Source organism: Zalophus californianus, chromosome 2 (genome assembly GCF_009762305.2).
Source record: "Zalophus californianus isolate mZalCal1 chromosome 2, mZalCal1.pri.v2, whole genome shotgun sequence".
Taxonomy (NCBI): Eukaryota; Metazoa; Chordata; class Mammalia; order Carnivora; family Otariidae; genus Zalophus; species Zalophus californianus.
The window spans coordinates 34,691,919-34,712,389 of NC_045596.1; the positions used below are offsets into that span (position 1 = coordinate 34,691,919).

General features: G+C 39.3%; 1 long non-coding RNA gene across 1 annotated transcript; it reads right to left on the reverse strand.

Moving 5' to 3' along the window:
- Nucleotides 1-6,224: 6,224 nt before the first annotated feature.
- On the reverse strand, nucleotides 6,225-20,455 carry LOC113924686. The gene is made up of 3 exons (XR_003520766.2): nucleotides 20,117-20,455; nucleotides 17,119-17,206; nucleotides 6,225-6,346 (listed from the first exon to the last, which is right to left on the reverse strand). It is a non-coding gene; the product is annotated as an uncharacterized LOC113924686 (long non-coding RNA).
- Nucleotides 20,456-20,471: the final 16 nt, after the last annotated feature.

A 20,471-nucleotide genomic window follows, 5' to 3' on the forward strand; every position in this document is an offset into this window, starting at 1 on the left:
GAATAAGGTGAATTTGAACACTTCTTTTGTCCTCAGCTCATCACAAATAATAGAAATGGTGTAATTTTGTGGTCTAAGGTGGAGCTGGAAAAAAAAAGTCATAGTGGATCTCTAGGCTGTTTGAGTGCTTTCTTCTGTACTTTTTTGTTTAGTGAGATTTAGAGCCTAGTGGATAAGTTATTTATAACCCTCAAATTATTTACAATATAGCCAAAGTACTAAATCAACACAGAGGAATATATTTTCCTTCTAGGTGGTTAGAATTGGCAGATATTTTCTGTGGCAATTTTAACTTGTACTAAGCAAAATGCTGTACAACTAAGTAGTTTATGGTATTTTTTTGGTTGAATTTTTCACACTTGGACCTCTGCAACCTTTATGACCAAGAGTTCAAGAGTAACAGGCCATTTGACTTCACCAAAAACTCTCAGGACAAAGAATTGAAACTTGCAGTGATCCAGAATAAAATGGATGTATTTTTTTAACTCCTAAAAGATAGAGTTGTATATGCAGGTTTCTCTGATCTGAAATAATGGTCCTTGATGCAGTTAACCAACAGATTCATGTTTTACAGTTCATTTTAGTAATATCCAAAGCATATAGTTCATGTTATGAAGTGTTTAGAAATACTCTTTTTATTCTTTTGTCTAAAAAGCTAAATTTCCTTTTGGGGCTTGTAGTCTTATTGGGCTTATTTTGAATTAATATTTTATATGTGAACTTCATATTTCTCTTTCCCAAGGACAGTCCTCAATTTTAAAAAAAGCAGAACAATTCTTTAAAAATACTGGAAGAGGGGCGCCTGGCTGGCTCAGTCGGTAAAGCATGCGACTCTTGATCTTGGGGTTGTAGGTTCAAGTCCCACTTTGGCTGTAGCGATTACTTAAAAAAAAAAAAATCTTAAAAAAAATTGGAACAGCTTTTAGAAAACTTTTATACTTTTATATGGGCATATTGCTGGGAGTAAAATATTTTTTTGAAGTGAGTAAACATTTACCCTATTTAAATGAATATGCCAGAGGGTTGGTTTTTGCCTTTTAATATTATAAAGTCAAAGGATCTGTAAGGCTTATTACTATTTGGGTTTTTATGTTCATTATAGTTGCTCTAAAATGGTTTTGTGGCAGCTATACTTAAGATATTTATATAGCACTAATAGCTTTCAATAACATCAGTATTTTTTAACGCTTTAACATTAATGCCCAAATAACTTTGAAGCAGGTTTGTAAAATCAATCTATTGTCTGTATACTGGGAGTTGTCAGATTCTCAAATTTTAAAACATTAGAGTCTTATTTTAATTACAAGCACACTGCCCCCTACTGGCAAATTTTCTGAAAAATTCTAATGGCTCAGTTTGCATGTAATAAAAATCATGGTTGGGGGAAACATAGCTTGACTCCTGATTTTTATTTCCAGTTGGTTTTTACATTAAACACTAATTAAGGTTATGGGATTCTTACTCATGATTTCAACCTTTTAATGTTACGAAGTTTTTAGACCGTTATCATTGGTTAATAATCACTATTTCAAGATTGCTAAGTGAGCTAATGAATTTTTTCATTATATTTATGAGACAAGTAGACTGTCTCTGTTTTAAGACTGAGAAACCAGAATTCCAGACAAGCCCATGGGAATTCCTGACTGATAATTTGTGAAGGAAATCAGAGTAAAACCCTCATTCAGACCATGCTCACTGAATGCACATTTTTATAGTCTCAGTGATAGTCTTAGGAAACAGCAGCCCATGGCTGTTCTTTGTGATACCATCATAATTTGGGTATTCATACAATTTTTTTTCCAAAATTTGTAGAATAAATCATTCAATACTTAGGAGATGCTTTCAAGCATTTGCTTTTTGCCCCACCTCAGAAGGTCATTTTAGACACCTCACATGTCTTCAGAGTTTTGAGCAAGGATAAGAGGAGATAACTCCTCCAGTAAATGAAAAAAAATTTTTTTGGTTGTTATAATGATTGTCCTATACATGGATTTCCTAATTACCATGCCAAGAAAAAAAAAGCCTTACATAACCATTTACACCAAATACTCAAAATTTTTCCCTTGAAATAATGTTATCACTCTCAGACATCAGTAGAACTTACCACTGGTTAAGTATTTTAGTGTCATTTTGTATAATCTTATTGATAAGGGCTATTTAACCCATCCCCTGTATTTTCACATTTTATTATCACCATAGATGGAATATACAAAAAGCCCTTTGAAAATACAAAGCAAGTTTGGGTTGTAATTAGCCACCAGTAAACCTGGTTATAAATCATGGTGCTAAGTCACACAGAATCTTTTGAGGTTTTTCTTTTCCTGAATGTTGATCAAGGTTCTTAAAAAGAAACACATATCCAGGATTCCAAGTTTTCAACTATTTACTATTACCCAAAGAAAAGAAAGGATAATGCCACACATGCCAACATCCATAGGAGTTCTAACAATAGATGGAGCCATGGGAAGACTGAACTGAGTAGGAGGGTACATGGGCATTGAAATTCAAATTAAAACATTTTGACACTCCGAGTCTCTCCCTGTGGACCCAATTCAGCGACAGGCTACCAGCTCTGGTCTTCCTGGGCCAGTATACACTTTAATAGTGAAGAGCTCTGTCCCAGACCTTTGATCTCCTGCTGTGGGAAATAGGGCTGGATTACATTAACCTCAAGAACTCTCCTTTTGCTGAGCTCCTTCCCCATCTCTTTGCCCTGTACTCCATCCTTGTTACTGACCCTGTCCCTGACCCACATCCCTTTTGGTGGAGAAAATACTGAAGCTCGAGCCCTGCAAGACTCCAGTCTTGTAACTCCCTTGCCAACAATTTTCAATTTTGACCAGAGACAGGAGGGAAGGGAAAGGAGAATGGGTACCTCTCAAGTCGGGGAGAACCTCAGGCCCCTAAGGCTTAGTACATTTTCCCACTTCTCTGAAGTACAGAAAGACAAACCCAGGAGAAAGAACTCCCAGAGGCCTAGAGCTGAGCTAAAGTGAAAAGCCCCCAGCACTCAGAAGACCTATCACCTATCAATGAAGCATCATTCCACAAATGCTCCTGTTGTTTCCTTTTTTCTGAACTTAACCTTGTCTTTATTTCCATTTTTCTCTACCTACAGACATCTCATGAACCTTTCTTTTGGCAGTGTCCTCAACACTTGCCCCATTCTGTTGCATTTGCCCTGTGAAACCTCAATCTTCAATCTAAAGTAATACCTCCCTGCACCTTCTCTCTCAGCATTCTAGGTTTTTCCTTTACACTTACTAGTGTTACATCTTGTATACTCTTTCTTATTCCTTGTCTGCTGTTACCATTAAATCTCAAAAAGGTATGTCAAAGTCTGTCACTGTGATAACATTTGTCAGTTTCTCTTGTAATCTCAATTGCCTTATGTATTATTTTAAAGGCTATATTATTAGATGTATGCAATTTTGAGAAGTTTATTTTTTGAACACTTTTTATAATGACCCTGTAACTCTTGAAAATAATTTTTGCTTTAAATTTTGTTGATTTTAATATAGGTATACACAGGTTTCATTTGCTTAGTTTTTTGTCTGACGTGTCTTTCCATTCTTTATGCTTCAGGTGTGTGGGGTTTTTTTTTTTGTTTTTTTTTTAGAGAGAGGGAGAGAAGGGGAGAAGGGGGGGCAGAGGGAGAGGAAGAAAGAGAGAATCTTAAGCAGGCTCCATGCCCAGCACCGAGCCTGACACGGTGCTCCATCTCACAACCCTTAGATCAAGACCCAAGCTGAAATTTAAGAGTCGGATGCTTAACCGATTGAGCCACCCAGGCACCCCTAGGCGTGTCTTTTATGAACAGCTGCTCTGGATTATTCTATGATCAGCTTGGTCAAGCTGAGAACTACATTTTCCCAGAATTCCCTTTCCTGGGTTAGAGTGGGCCCAAAGATGAATTTGTGTGGGAACTGACAGGCTGAAATGAAGGCGTGGGCTGTATTCTGTAGACGGGGTGATGAATAGCTCAACAGGTGCCCAGAAGGGTCTGGCGTGTTCTTGCTCTTTGTACTTCATCCAGTTCTTCCTTCTGAATGCTGCCCCAGGTCGGCCCCCTGGTGCTTGGCTGCAGACCCACAGAGGTAGTAGGCGCATAGGGGCAGTAGCTTCTCATAGAACTTTCCACAAATTCCTGTTGCGTTCTCACTTCACAGCTGGGTGGCATGTGCTTTCTCAGTTTTCCCCTATAATTTCCAACACTAATAGTGCTTAGGAGCACTAGTTAGTATCTTTGACTCTCCCATCTCCCTGTTCCAGATCTCCTCTCACATTGGTATTGTCTACTTTTCATATAAATCCCTTATCCCATAACAGGAGCTCTGCTTCTGCACCCTAACTCTGACAATAACACATAGCTACATTTTTCTTAAACAATAATTTGATGACTTTGTTTTTTAACTGGATAGTCCACTTAAACTTACTGTCATTACTGATATATATATATTTGGGCTTATTTTCAGTATATTGTGCTCTTTGTCCTGCCTTTTGTGTTTCTTTTTCCTCCTTTCTTGATTTTTCTTTAATTGGATTTTTTTTCATCCTATTTTACCTATCTCCCATTTTGGAATTTGTATACACTTACTACTGTTTCTTTTTTTCCATTAAACTTTAGAAATTTGAACATCCATACCTAAAGTTTTGTGTTAAAAATTTTAGTATGTTTCTGCTAGGGGCTTCGGGGCACTACCAAGCTGGGACCACTTAAATTCTCAGCTCTAGATTTTTTTTTTTCTATATAGAAAGTATAAATTGGAGACACAAATGTTACGGATATTGGCTTGTGGTTATGCAGAGCTTTCTTCCCTCCACCTGGCTCCAAGGGTAGAAAAAGGCAACTTTCCTAGCTGCCTCTTTAAACTTCAAATGCAGTTTTTTGTTACGCTGATGTCTCTCTTGTTAGAATCCCCTCCTTGGGTGGCCTTCTTTATCCCCTGCCTTCTTGTCTGGTACTGGCTTCCCACCTCTTACTCCATGTTTGAGAGGTACTAGATAGATTGATTACCTGTGTATTCACTTATTCTGAAAATTCTTTACATTTTATCATCTTGGGTTTTTTTTTTTAAGGTGTGTGTGTGGTGGGGTGCATTTATTTTACCATTTGACCAGATTTTTTGGGTTGATTTTAGTGGAAAGTTTATTTGGGGTGTTGGCCATACTACTAGAAACAAATCAGTCCAAAGTTAGGCTTTGAGATTTGAGAGCTGGTCAGCACCAACAAAAGAGAGGTCTTTTGGTAGGGTTTCATTCTGAAGAATCGGAAGGATCCAAAGCCTCCCCTTCAAGATAGGTGGAACTTAAATGATCCTTTATTGCTGGTCCAGGATAGACATGGGAACCTAATGGGATGCAAGGGGCAGGAAAAGACTGGGGAGAAGGGTAGGTGATGGTGTAGAGGCAAGGAGCCTTAGAAAAGGGACTACTGTCTGTCTGAAGTAGACTCTGATAACGGTCTGGTAAGAGACTCCCTGGGAAAAGTAAATAAATGTTTTGCCATATTCTCTGAGCTCTTTATTCAGGATCTCTCAGTTTTCTTTCTGGTTGATAGATTCAAACCGACATAACAGCTGTATGTTAAAGTATGATCAAGGAGTAGCAAATACATGTAACATCAATCAAGTGTAATGTCAGAAAGTCCACAAATGGTGGTTATAATCTTTAGACATTCTCTTGGTTTCCTTGGGCCTCAGTTTCCTCATTTGTAGAATGTGGCCAATAGACAGTTATTTTGAGGATTGTTTGAAGTGAACATATTCGTACACTGTAATGGTTTGTACAAACAAATAGCTACGTTTTATGTTTCTCATTTTACCTTAAGGGATTCTGGGACTCCTGGAATTTAAAGAATTTCTTTGAAGATCCTGCTTGATGAGTCAGTGTTTAGTTAAAACTTGTGTTATCATGTTTTAAGTCAACACCTTTCTGGGCAAAAAAGAAACTGGACCTGTTAGGAGACTCCCTGCCCCTGCCTTAAAATACAAAGCCTTATGTTGGCAGTTGGATATTTCCAGGGATATAAAGGTTCATGCAAAGGACAGAAAGCAAAAATGCTATTACTTGGCAAATATCAGATCGGCTTCTGGAATTGTGAGAGCTCTCTTCAGAAGTACATCTTCAAAATCAGTAAATGATTAAAAGTCCTCTCTAAAACATGCTATTTCTAAACTATCCCAAATGAGTGCATAAGAAGGATGCAAAAATAGTCTAAGAAATGCTCAAAACTAAATTTATCTGTAATATGCAGAGAATGAGGCCCAGAATTACAATTCTTTCTTCTTTAGGGAATTTGCCAGAAATTGGGAGCGACTTCATTCTTTTATCCCAAGTGAGACACCTAGAAGTAGTGGAGATAAAACCATTATTATTGGAAAGGCAGTAGAGCATGGCCCAGCTTTAGGGTCTGAAATCTGACAGGCTTGGTTTCAGTCAATTCTTAGCCCTGTGATCAGTTTCTCCTATAAAATGGGGTTACTAGGACCCCATACACTGTGAGATGATAAAATGAGCTCAAGCACAGAGTGTTTAGCACAGTGCTTCACATCTAAGGGCATACAGCATTTTGGCTGTCATCATCATCTGTAATTTAGAACAATTCTGTGGAGTGCTTTATTGAATTGCTTGAGTAGTTAACATAATTTCCCACTTATCTGTATCCCAAACAGAAAATAACTGTAATTATTTTCCAGGTAGTGTTTAGTTTGTATCAATGGCCACCTCTCATTTTCTCCCTTACCCAAGTTCTATAAAATTTTGAATTGTCAAAAAAAGTTTGAATTTTGGAGATTACATGATATTTTGATATAATGTTAAGAGCCCAGAATCTGGTTAGAGCCCAGATTTCAGTAGAAATCTACTTCATGCAGATCTGTGACCTTGGGTAATGAATTTAATCACTCTTGACAGCTTCTCTTTTGAAAAATAGGGAGTAGTATAGGATCAAAATCATTAATGTATGTATGATAGGATAGAGTTTTCTTCCCTGCCACTCCCTTCCATTTTCTGGAATGTTGTATTCTAAAGGCTACATAATTAGAAGGGTGTTTTAAAATAATGTTACCTAAAATAGTGAAGGAGAAAAAGTATCAGTGCAACGAGGAAAGATCTAATTGCATTCAATATTTTATCCAGGGGAGGGGGTTGTTTAGACTCCATAAGGTCTTCTCCCTCCACGTCATGCATATTCAAGTTCTGAAACCTGCCCACAACAATAGTAGAACTAGGGAAAGACTGGCAACATCCTTTGGAGGCAGGAGCTGAGATTCTGAGGAAAGTGTAAGTATATCAAAAGGACTAAGAGACGTGTGTGTGTGTGTGTGTGTGTGTGTGTGTGTGTGTGTGTGTGTGTGTGTGTGTGTGTGTGTGTGTGTGTGTGTGTGTGTGTGTGTGTGTGTGTGTGTGTGTGTGTAGAAGCAACAGAAATACAATGCAAAGCACAAATGCAAGCCACATACATAATTTTAAATTTTCTAGGAGCACATTAAGAACAGTAAAAAGAAATAGGTGAAATTTTTATACTATTTTATTTAACCCACTGTATCCAAAATAACTATTCAACAGTTATTAATATATTTTATATATATGTTTTCATATTAAGTTTTTGAAATCCGGTATATACTTTATTACAGTACCATCTCAATTCACACTAGCCATATATCAAATACTTATTCTCCATATACAACTAGTGGCTAATTTATTGGACAACACAGGTATTGAAGGTATGAAGGAGATTGTAAGAGATTTCTCTGGTGAACTTGGCCTTAGCACGTGTTGCTCCCCCAGAGGCTACGAGTAAGACTCCATGCCTGTGAATGGTGCTTAGGGGCCAGGTGAACGGAGCATAAAAGGATGACTCTAATCTCCACCGGCTTGTGGACTTTGTGTGGTTTGGATTACTCACGGCCTGAAAATGAAGTTGGGATTGAACATTTCTTTGGGGTTCCGTGTATATGTTAAATTGGCCAAATTAAGTGTTAAGAGATTAAACCACCTTTCTCTTCCACAATAATGGTGTATTAGTCTACTTGGGCTAACAACAAAATTTATTTTCTCAAGAATTCTGGAGGCTGGAAAGTCCAAGGTCAAGGTGCTAGCAAGGTAGATTTCATTCTGAGGCCTTTTCTCTTGGCTTGTAAATAGCTACCATCTCACTGTATGTTCAGATATGTATACCTGGAGAAGATCTCTTTCTCTTACAAGCCCACAAGTCCTATCGGCTTAAGGCTTGCCCTTATAATTTAACCTTAATTACCTCCTAAAAGCCCTATCTTCTAATATAGTCACATTGGGGGTTAGGACTGCAATATAAGAATTTAGGGGGTGAGGAGGGAACAAAATTCTGTCCACAATATATGGGCTTAGTGTTTTAAGATACATATGTAGAAAGTATTTTATAACTAAGAAAAGTGAAACCTGAGAGATGGTAGAAAGATACATATGTAGAAAGTATTTATAACTAAGAAAAGTGAAACCTGAGAGATGGTAGAATGCCACTTTAGAGTGTATCTGTGATATAGCACTTTCATCTGTGAGTAAAGGATCTGTGGCCATGTTCAAGGCTGGCTCTGCCAGGAGGTGACCTGAGGCAAGTTATTTATGTTTCTAGGGCTCAGTTTCCATATCTGTAAAACAGGTAATACTGTTTCTCTTGAAGTGGTTGTGAGTTTAATAATGTGTTAAAGTGCTTTGTGAACCTCTAGTGCTATTTAGGTTTTTGGTGATACCAAATTACCATGTCCTGCGCATAGTAAACACTGAAGTATTTTTTGTTAAAGATCTTATTTTTAAGGGTGCCTGGGTGGCTCAGATGGTTAAGCGTCTGCCTTCGGCTCAGGTCATGATCCCAGGGTCCTGGGATCGAGTCCCACATCGGGCTCCCTGCTCCTTGGGAGCCTGCTTCTCCCTCTGCCTCTCTCTCTCTCTGTCTCTCATGAATAAATAAAATCTAAAATAAAAAAAAGATCTTATTTTTAAGTAATCTCTACACCCAAAGCAGGCCTTGAACTTAACAATCCTGAAATCAAGAGTCACATGCTCTACCGACTGAGCCAGCCAGGTACCCCCACTGAAAATATTTTTTAAATGACTTCAGCAGAGTAAGGATGATTGATAGATAATATATGTATCAGGTAGTGTTAATGTTAAAGCTCTCTATTAATGTAAGAGTTTATATTACCAATGTTGAGAATACATGTATTTCTGCCTTTTGATTCTTAGAAAACACATTACATCATATATGCTAATCCTATATGTCAGAAGCATGAAATTATCAGAATGTCCCCAAACCAACCTGTCAATAAATGGTGTCAGTTATACCTTCAGAATATATCCAGAATCAGCCTATTTCTCTTCACCTGCCTCAATTACCACCATGGGCCAAATCATCTTCACTTCTCACCTAGTTGTTATAGTAGTTCTTCACTTTTCTCTTTCTTCTGCTTTTGCCCAGCCCCTTTCCTTATGTCTGTTTTCAATGCAGCAATCATAGTGATCCTTTTAAATCATACATGTCTCCTCTGCTCAAAGCCCTTCACTGTTTCCACTCTCAAAGCCCCTGCAGTAACCTACCAGCACCTACTGGATCACTCTCCTCTTGGTCCTCATCACCTACCACTTTTCCCCTTGTTCATCTTGTTCCAGCCACACTGGTTTCCTTGCTCTTCCTTGAAAGTGGCAAGTACACTTCTCACGCACACAAGTACTCCTTGTTTCCCTTCTACTTAGAATGTTTACCTAGATACCCATTTAACTCACTCCTTTACATCCTTCAGATCTTTATTCAGATGTCACCTTGGTCAGACCTTTCCTTTTTTTTTTAATTATTTTTAAAAAATTACTTATTTTGGGGGGCAGAGGGAGAGGAAGAAGCAGACTCCCCACTGAGTGTGGAGTCCTGTGTGGGGCTCGATCGCACAATCCCGAGATCAGGACCCAAGCCAAAATTAAAGAGTTGGATGCTCAACCGACTGAGCCACCCAGGTACCCCCTCCCTTTTTTTTAAAAAATTTAAATTCAATTAACTTTAACTTCAATCAACATATAGTGCATTATTAGTTTCAGAGGTAGAGTTCAGTGACTTACCAGTCTGTATAATACCCAGTGCTCATCACATTCACATGCCCTCCTTAATGTCCCATCACCCAGTTACCGCATCCCCCCACCCTCTCCTCTCCAGCAACCCTCAGTTTGTTTCCTATGATTAAGAGTCTCTTACGGTTTGTCTCCCTCTCTGGTTTTGTCTTGTTTTATTTTTCCCTCCCTTCCCCTATGATCTGTTTTGTTTCTTAAATTCCATATAAGAGTGAGATCATTATCATATATGATAATTGTCTTTCTCTGGCTGACTTATTTCGCTTAGCATAATAACCTCTAGTTCCATCCACGTTGCATATGGGAAGATTTCGGTTTCTTCTGATGGCTGAGTAGTATTCCATTGTGTGTGTGTGTGTGTGTGTGTGTGTGTATATATATATATATATATACGTATATATATATATATAACACATCTTCTTTATCTGTCGATGGACATCTGGTCTCTTTCCATAGTTTGGCTACTGTGGACATTGCTGCTATAAACATTGGGGTGCACGTGCCCTGTCGGATCACTACATTTGTATCTTTGGGATAATACCTAGTAGTGCAATTATTAGGTCGTAGGGTAGCTCTATTTTCAACTTTTTGAGGAACCTCCATACTATTTTCCAGAGTGGTTGCACCAGCCTACATTCCCACCAACAGTGTAAGAGGGTTCCCCTTTCTCCACATCCTTGCCAACATCTGTCATTTCCTGAGTAGTTAATTTTAGCCATTCTTGGTCAGACCTTTCCTGACCACCCTATCTAAATGTGCCATACTCCAACCCTGGCATTTCTTCTCCTTAGCTGCTTTAGTTTTCTCTACAATACTTATGGTCTTAGAGTGCTTATCATATGGCACGTAGCATTGTCATATATTTATTTTATCATCTGTCTCCCCTACCAGAGTGTAAGCTTTATTAGGACAAGAATGTGTTCTATTTTTCCATTGTTAAAAGCCAGTTCCTAGAATATACACTGAATGTTTGAAACAAAATCCACCATAGTTAAACAGAAAAAGATCCTTTTCAAAGTATATTGGGTAGCTAACAAAATCTGGAAGTAGAGAATCAAGCTTGGAAGCTATAGAACCAGGAGTGATGCAACTTCCATTGGAGACTATGGGGCCACTCACCAAAACTTCTGTCCTATTCTCTCTGAAAACTGCATGTATCTTGGCCTCATACCTCTTCCCTTGTTCCAAATTTATTCCATGAGATGCCTTGCTTTTTCCCATTACTTTCTTTCAAATGGAAGTCTCTGTCACATCTGTGGGCCCTAAGCTGCAAGGGCAAGTGGGGAAGCAAGTCCCAGGCTTCTGCCTTGGGGAAGTAGACCCCACAAGGTGGGAGATTCCCCAGATATTGGAATTACATTAAAGTATGCTGGGCAGACAGAAAATATAATAAATGTCCTTCACTGGCACTGGACTACTCTATCATTAAAAAAAAAAAAAAAATTCCAGGGCCATCTGGAATGGCCAGCTTGGTCAGAAGAGCCTGCAACTCCTGATCTTGGGTCATAGGTTTGAGCCTATGGGTATAGAGATTACTAAAAAAAAAAAAAAAAAAAAATGAACAAACTTAAAAAGAACTGCAAAACAATTTCATTAAAAAAATTCCATGTCAGGAGATCTGAATTTAGATAGAAATTTTGTTTAATCTAGAATTAATTTTTTTTTTAATTTAGAAACAATTCCTAAAACTGCCCCAATGGTTAGTCTGTTTCATACAATCAAATGCATCTGCTTGAAAGGAGCAACCCAGCAAAGAGATGTGCTCTTAGCAAGAAAGGTCAGGACCACTGTAGCCAGCCCCTTGGCAGCCCAGAGACCTGGGGGCAGAGCAGGCCAGTGGGTGTAGAGGAAGCCGGGGGTGGGCTTAGCAAATAGCTTTGGGGTGGCCAGAATTTGTTTCTAATAACAAACTGTTCAACAGTCTATTTTCAGATTTATTTTTCTTTATTCCTGATTTTGTTTCTAAGCTTTGTCAGTTGCATATTTTCTCCTTTCACATCCTGATAAATAATAGCCAAAATCCATTGCCTAGAGTATGGTTTCCATCATGAACTTGTACTTCTTGGCCAGAGGGTGGAGTGAGTAAACAGTCTGATGCTTTACTTATGGAAAGGGAATGAGTGTGAGCCCATTATCAGAAAACACAGCAGGGGTGAAAAATACTGGGCTACCTCAGAGTTTTTCCTCTGTTGCCCTAAAAACTGTATTCAGCAGCTACGTCAGTGAGCAGCCTGCTGCCCAGCTCTGTTCAAGACATTAGATTCTAGGACTAGTCTTGATTCCATTTAACCACTTTTTCTTTTTTAAATTATTATTTTTTGCAAGTATGGGATAGGAATGACTGCCACATTATTACAGATTTAAGTTTAGAATTCTTTGTCATAACTGCACAATTTAGTTGCTGAAATAACATGTAGCAGAGGCTACAATGCAAGTTAATGAATAATTATTTTTTGTACTCTGGCCTCTGATTGCAATTCATTTGTCCCAGCCATGTGGGGTTGGTAATTATTTTTTTGACACTTTCTAAATGTTTTTAGCTTTTTTAAAAAATATTTTTGCTGCTTATTTTTTATTTCATTTTTTTAAATTCTTTTCTGTTTATTAAATTCTTCCATTTGCCCCAATTCTTTTAAAAGGCCTTTTATGGTCTCTTCTGTTTAGGTATGAATAAGAATGTAAAATGCTTCAATTGATTTATTCTTATTGAAAAGAAGCCAAAGCCACAGTCAAGCTTGTTTACCATTTCACCGGTACAATCTAGGCCTTAGCCTTCAAGGGCATATTTTCAGGTTGTTACAAAGCATGCTTTGGCTTCCTTCTCTAAAGTCTGCTCCTTCCTAACCAGGAAACAGGGCATGGACAGGATTCTTTTCTTCCTTTTTCAGTTTCTCTATAGCTGCTGTGTCCAGATATGGCTTAGCCAAAATACAAGAATTGACTCAGTTCAACGCCCCCCCCCCCCTTTTTTTAATGGCTAAAAAGTAAAAGTCTGGATATTTTTAGAAAGAGCAAACAATTAGTGCAAAATTTCACAGAATTCTGATATATATATATATATATATATATATAGAGAGAGAGAGAGAGAGGAGAGAGAGAGAGAGAGTTGCCAGACAAAAACTTCCAGCTAGCTATCCAAACACAAGGACTGTTGGAGGTGTCAGGAGAAAGGGTAGCACAGCTGGTGGGACCGAAACAGCTGACATGAAGCGTGGCCATGCTACTGAAATATTTGGTGGAAGATGGGTTCACAAGAGGCTGGGAATAAAAAAGAGCAAGACTCTGGCCATTTATCTTTTTACCTTCCTATCCCCACTTGTATAGATATTTGAGGAAAGAAGGAAAGAAATACTGCCTCCCATTCCTCTCTCACAGATTCCCAACAGTGATGCTGAGTGGGGAAGTGGCTTCAAACATGGACAAAACTGGTACATGGTAAGGCCAGAGGGGAAGAGTTACGAAGTTATTATGGAGAAATGGGAGGAGATGGTGGATGAGGAAATTGAGTAGAATGCCAGAGACAGAGCAGGAGATCCCTAAAAGAGAGGGAAAGGATTCTAGAGGCTGAGAGAGCCTCTTAGGAATGTAGCTCGAAGTCATGTAACATTTAAGGGAAAATCCCTCTTTCTCCTAGTAGAGTTATGTATGTGTTTATTGAGGGGGAAGGAGAGCTGATTAGAAAAAGAGGTGAAAGTGGATGAAAGCTCTCTCTGTAGGGTGAAAGTTGTAGAGATTTTACAGACATAACCGTAACTCTTTCTTTCTCTGAAGGAGCCTCTGTACTTACGGAGAATTAGAAGTTATGTAGTTCTTACAGTTTGCATGCATTCATTGACTCACTCAAATACATCTTATGTTCCGTGTACTATTGTACGCTAGACACCAAGGCTTGAAAGATGAATACTAAACAATCCCTGTCTAAAGATACCAGGGGAACAAAGATGTGTAACCAGTTTGAGAATCTCAAGATGCATAAGCATGAAATTTTCATATTTTCTACACTTGGTACTTGTCAAACTTCATTGTTTTTGGGGGTACTAGCCTCCCTGGTTCTTAAAACTTTATTCCAGGTACTGCAATTTAGTTCTCTTCATTTAAAACATTCATCTTCGGCATCTGGCATCTGGGGGCTCAGTTGATTGAGCGTCTGACTCTTGGTTTTGGCTCAGGTCGTGATTTGTGGGGTCATGGGAGTCGAGCCCTGTGTGGGGCTTTGTGCTCAGCAGGGGGTCTGCTTCTCTCCCTCTCCTCCCCCCCTTTGGCCCCTGCTGAGCTCTCTCTTTCAAATAAATAAATACATCTTTAAAAAAAACATTAGGGGGCGCCTGGGTGCTCAGGTCGTTGAGCATCTGCCTTCGGCTCAGGTCATGATCCCAGGGTCCTGGGATCAAGTCCCGCATCGGGCTCCCTGCTCAGCGGGAAGCCTGCCTTCTCCCTCTCCTACTCCCGCCTGCTTCTGTTCCCTCTCTCGCTGTTTCTCTCTCTGTCAAATAAATAAATAAAATCTTAAAAAAAACCAAAACATTAATCTCATATTTAATTTAAAAACACTCACGCCCCCTCCAGGGTAGAGTAGACGAGACCTGTGGTTCCAACTCACTTTCACACACCTCTTTCTCTTTTCCATATGCTTGCTTTTCTGATGGTGGGGTCAGGAGCTCAACAAGGGAAATATGTGATCTCCCAAATGCATGAGTGTGGTGAAGTTGTTGTCCCCTTTCTGTAGGTCATTGTGGCTTATCTAGCTACTTGTCAGTGAGGACACATGGGGCTCCCTGACAGGCCCCACTGAGGAGAAATTCAATCCCAAGCAGCTCCCTATGTTGTGATAATTCCTTGCAGGACTTGTTGTATCCATCAGCTGACTACTGGCTGGCAGTGGTGATACACACATACCTGAGACACACATACTCGTTTGCCCCATGTTTTGGTGTTCTGTGACAAGTCTATAGGTCTCAATCTCATTTACTCTCTGTGATCCAACTTGAGGTCTGTAGGATCAGTCAGGATCCACAGTCTCTGCTCTCTGGTACCATCTCCTCCCAGTGCTCAAAATTTCCTCTCAAATTCATAGCACTGGGATAGGTCAGCAAGCTTGGTGGTTAAGCAAACATACAGTGGGGATGGAGGATACCACTCTCCTCATCTTGAAGATGCACAAAAACTTTATAAGTACCAAAGCAAAGGACAAATTTTCAAAATAAAACACAAAATATATTAACTATTAGTAAAATAAATTGGTAATTTAGACAATTTGATAATGTAACATTAAGAACTTCCTTTCCTTAAAAGACACCACTAAAAAATGGTAAGAACAACTCACAAGAGTGGAAGATGATATTTGTAATACATATATCCAACAAGGGACTTGTTTCCAGAATATACAGATCATTAAGAATCATACAAATCAATCATACAAATCACACAAATCAGTAAGAAAAGCACAGACAATCTAAAAGAAAGGTGGGCAATAATAGTCTTAAATAGGATATGAAAAGCATATCCAAATGGACAATATGTATTTGAAAAGGTATCCAACTTCATTTATCATCAAGGAAATACAAATTAAAACTACAATGCCATGCCACTCCATACCTACCATGAGGCTAAAAAAGAAGATAGTAGCAAATGTCGATGTGTCATGAGGAAACAGAACTTTCACATACTGCTGTTGGGAGTGTATATTGGTACAACTACTTCAGAAAACTGCTAGTAACTGCTAAAGCTGGAAGTTTGCATACTGTGACCCAGTAATTTTAGTCCTAGGAATATATCCATCAGAAACACATACACATGTCCATGATAATTTGTAATAGTTCCAAAATGAAAATACCCAAATGCTAATCAGCAGTAAAACGGGCAAATTGTGGGATATCCATACAATGGGATCTTACATAGCTGTGAGAATGAAAATATGAATCCCACAAACATAATATTGAGGTAAAGAAACTAGATTCCTTCATATGTACAATGAAAGAATACAGAGTGTATATATAATTCATGCAATATAAAGTCCCCAAACAGGGAAGATCAATCTATGTTGTTAGAAGCATGTTACCTTGAGGGGTGGGAGAGCAGTGAGTGGAAGAGAAGCTTCTGGGAAGCCAGTAATGCTGTGTACTGGTAACATAGTTTCATTCCTTAGTTAAAATCCTTAGAGGTGTGTCTGTAAGATTTATGCTTTCTTCTGCGTATTATACTTCATAAAAAGTTAAATTTTTAAAGGGGTGCCTGGGTGGCTCAGTTGGTTAAGCGGCTGCCTTCGGCTCAGGTCATGATCCAGGGTCCTGGGATCAAGTCCAGCATTGGGCTCCCTGCTCGGCGGGGAGCCTCCCTCACCCTCTCCCTCTGCCTGCTGCTCTGCCTGCTTCTGCGCGCTCTCTCTCTCTCTCTCTCTCTCTCAAATAAATAGTCTTAAAAAAAAAGTTAAATTTTTAAAACCTACGAGAATTTCTTTTGGTGCCCCCACCTGTGGCTTTGCAGAAGAAATTTACTCTCTTCACAAATGCTGCCCTTCCCAAAAGTACCAAATCTACTTGCTCTCAGTCCCCAGGTTATTTTCTCAAGGATAACGGTTATCAAACATTTCAGTCTCCTCTGTCCCCAGGAGTATTTAGTAACTTGATTTTCCCAATTGTAATGCCTGTAATCCCCCGATCACTAAACTCTGAGGAAGGGAGCCAGGGGCACATGGTGAAAGATGCATACATAAAAATTTACATATAAAATTTCCCCCCCAACTTAACAAAGTGAATTGCAGAAGGTGCTATTATTGGAGAAGCTAAGATGGATAAGAGAGCTAGGGACCCAGGAATATGGTCATCATTGGAGAAATCACTCTTTTTATTCCTAGATGGAAGTGGCAAAGTGGCAAAGAACCTATTGAATGCAAGTGGAGTTACCATATAGTTATTTCACGTAATGTGATTAGAACAAGTTACTTCACAGAATAATGTGGGGACAAAACCCATCAGAACAACCAACCTCTGCCTCTCCCCCGTGCACCCCATGCTCACACACCTACAGATTTGGAGTCAGGGGACCAGTGTCTGATTCCATGTTCGAGCCCATCCTTGCTGAGTGGTTTTGGGAAAATCACTCAACAGCTCTGAAAAATGAGAGGAGGGTTAGCAGCCTGGTCAGACATCGTATCAAATTCACTTTTCACTTTCTTTACTTATGCAGATGTTTGCCTATACATGCAAACTATGTCTGTGCAGACCCCACACTGCTTCTGACCATGTTTGTACAGCAGGCATTGACACTCTTGGCTGTGGCCAGGTAGTCTCCCTTTTATCCACACATAAGCTGTTTTCTTTTGAAGTGTTTAGGTGGGCAAGCTCCCTCCACCCCCAATCCTGCATGCAAAAATCAACATGATGCCCACAAATATCTGCATTCAAATTAAATTTGTGTTCAGTACACCTCATGATAGAACCACTCACTTTAACTTGTAATGGATTATCTAACTCAATTTTCCAAATAAATGGCCAAGTTTGTCTCTTGATCAGAAGCACTATTTTCCCAAAGCAACGGACAAGGTGAAACCAAGGAACAGTCAGCTCAAATTACAGAAGCAAATTCCTGAAAGATGTAGGAACTTCTTCAGAGTTCATGGAAAACCCTGCAGGTGTTGTGGTGTGTGCTAATAATCAAATGACCCTCACTCCTTTCCTAACTTCTATTTCCATCTCTCTCTGACTTAAGACTTACCTATATTTAGGCACCTATTTATATCACAAATCCTCATGAAAGTTTATTTTTTTGAAACTCAGTATCATGTTGATTCATACATAAAAAAATCTAGGACATGCTCTTTTGACCTACATTTCAGGAAACAAAAGACCATGTCATTCAAGTCTTTTGAAAGACCTCGTATTTTCTGCCAAAGGATAAAACCCACTGATTAGAAAGTAACGTGTGGTGTAAAAAGCAAGATCTCTGCTTAGTTTCCTCATCTATAACTTGCCTAAATGTTATGAATGAGATAAATGCACATGGAGAGTGTGGCAATTAGTAAGTGATCAATATTATTACTATATTTTTTAAGTAATTGTACCCCAAACGTGGGGCTCAAACTCACAACCCCAAGATCGAGTCGCATGCTGTACCAACTATGCCAGCCAGACACCCCTAATAATATCACTATTTGAAATTGTGTTTATTTTTAAATTTTGTTTCCTCTGATAGAAAATAAGCACCATGATATTGGAATCTTACCATTTTGTACATATAGGCAGCTGCTGAATGTGTCTGAAGTGGAGCAGTAAGGCAAAATCTCTTGGTAAGGATGGAATTTCTCAAAGAATTAGGGTCAAAGGAAATTCTCCTAAGGAACTCTAAAACTCTAAAACTGACATTGCCTCAATTTTCAGCACTTGGGGAAACTGTCCAGCAGGGACAAGTATATAATGACAATATAGGTGTAAACACCAAGACAGCTGTAGAAGTATTTTAATCCAAGTCCTTGGAGACTTATTATTTGATAGAACATCGGGAGGCTTAAACAAGATAACCCAGCATGATCTGCTTTATTCTTCAGAATTTATTTGGCAAGTCAAGACTTCTGGAGGTTTATCAAAATTAATACAGTATCCAAGTTAAGAAACCAGGGGCTACTTTAAGAATCTGAAGCAGGTAAGCATTATTAGTGAAGGTCAATGGATATTTACATAAAATTAGAGCTATGCCTTTATGTATTTTATATCATAGAGCTGAATTCTGTTAAAATCTGTTATAAGGAAGAGATAAAAACTTCCAGTAATATTCAGTTATTTGATTAACCTTGAGGTTATGCATATTATGGCAATTTTTAATGTCCACGTCAATTTTTTTTTTAAGTGAAGGAAGGTAACCAAGTAAGTGGTGAAATTATTTTTTTTAAAGATTTTTATTTATTTGAGAGAGACAGAGGGGGAAGAGAACGCTGCACGAGAGTGGGGAGGAACCAAAGGGGTAGGGCTCCCTGTGGGGCTCCATTCCCATCATCTGGAGATAATGACCTGAGCTGAAATCAAGAGTGGGACGCTTAGGGGGCACCTGGGTGGCTCGATAGGTTGGGCCTCTGCCTTTGGCTGGGGTCATGATACCAGTGTCCTTGATTGAGCCTCAGCTGGCTCCCTGCTCAGCGGGGAGTCTGCTTCTCCCTCTCCTCTGCCACTCCCCCCACCCCCCCGCTTGTGCTCTCTCGCCGCCAGCATGCCCTCTCTCCCTGTGTCAATAAATAAAAAATCTTAAAAAAAAAAAAAGTGGGACCCTTAACCGACTAAGCCACTGAGATGCCCTGACCATTTAACGTTTTAAACTAGGTTTGTCACAGAAGTTAACTTGTTTACCATTCTTAGGTTAATTTCATCACTATGACTTCACAAACCGGTTATCTAAATTAGCATAAAAGACTTGATTCTCTCAAATTAGGAACATGCTAATTGATTTCTCTTTGAAATAGTTAATTGTGTAGTAACATAGTTAAGCTACTCAAATTGATTTAAACAAACACCATGCATTCCCCTCAACTTATTTGTTGTGCCAGCTATTGTTTTTTACCCCCTTGGAAACAGCAATGTACAAAACCTAAGATTCCAGCATCCTGATGCTTATTTCTATTCTGAGAGAAAATTAAAAAAAAAAAAAACCACAGATAATTTCGAATAGTGATAAGCATTTTGAAGAAAAATACAATGCAACCCGGCAGAGAATAACCAGCCCTACTAAACTGGCCAGGGTTTAAGGAAAGCCTCTCCCGAGTTTACGCTGAGTCCTGAACAAGCCTGTCAGGGGTAACACCACGGTGAATATTGTTTCCGGTCTCTTTCTCTCTAGAACCAGACTGACTCCTTTTCCGATGTCTGCACATCTCCCTCTACTCAGGCAAATCTTGAACATATGAAGGCCTTACTTTACTACACTACACACGAGAATCGAGGTCAGAGGTTAGTAAGGCAAGTACTGATTCCAAAATGAGTACTTGCCTTCATGTACTGGCTACACAAAAGTGTGTTACAAGAGAACGACGTACTGTGGCAATGTTCGGAGAGTACTGAGTTCGGTACGTTAGCCGCTGCTTAGGCTCATCCAAGAAGGCTCCCGAAAGAGGTTAAGAAAACCAGCATCTTTCTTTCCACCTTTCTTCCATTTCCAACACCACCGCCCAAATTTCGAGCTCACAAATTAGAAGGGAGCAGGCAGACGCCGGAAAAGGCCCTGTCACTTCTCCCAAAGCTTTCCTAGCTGTTTAGATGAAAACAATACGCGATGATTTCCAACTAAAGCGAAAAGATACAGATGCGGGAAAAAAGGGCGGACACCAAACCCTGACTGCAGCCACGCCCTGCCCACGCCGCGGGTCTCGGTCTGCGAAGACAAGGCCTCCA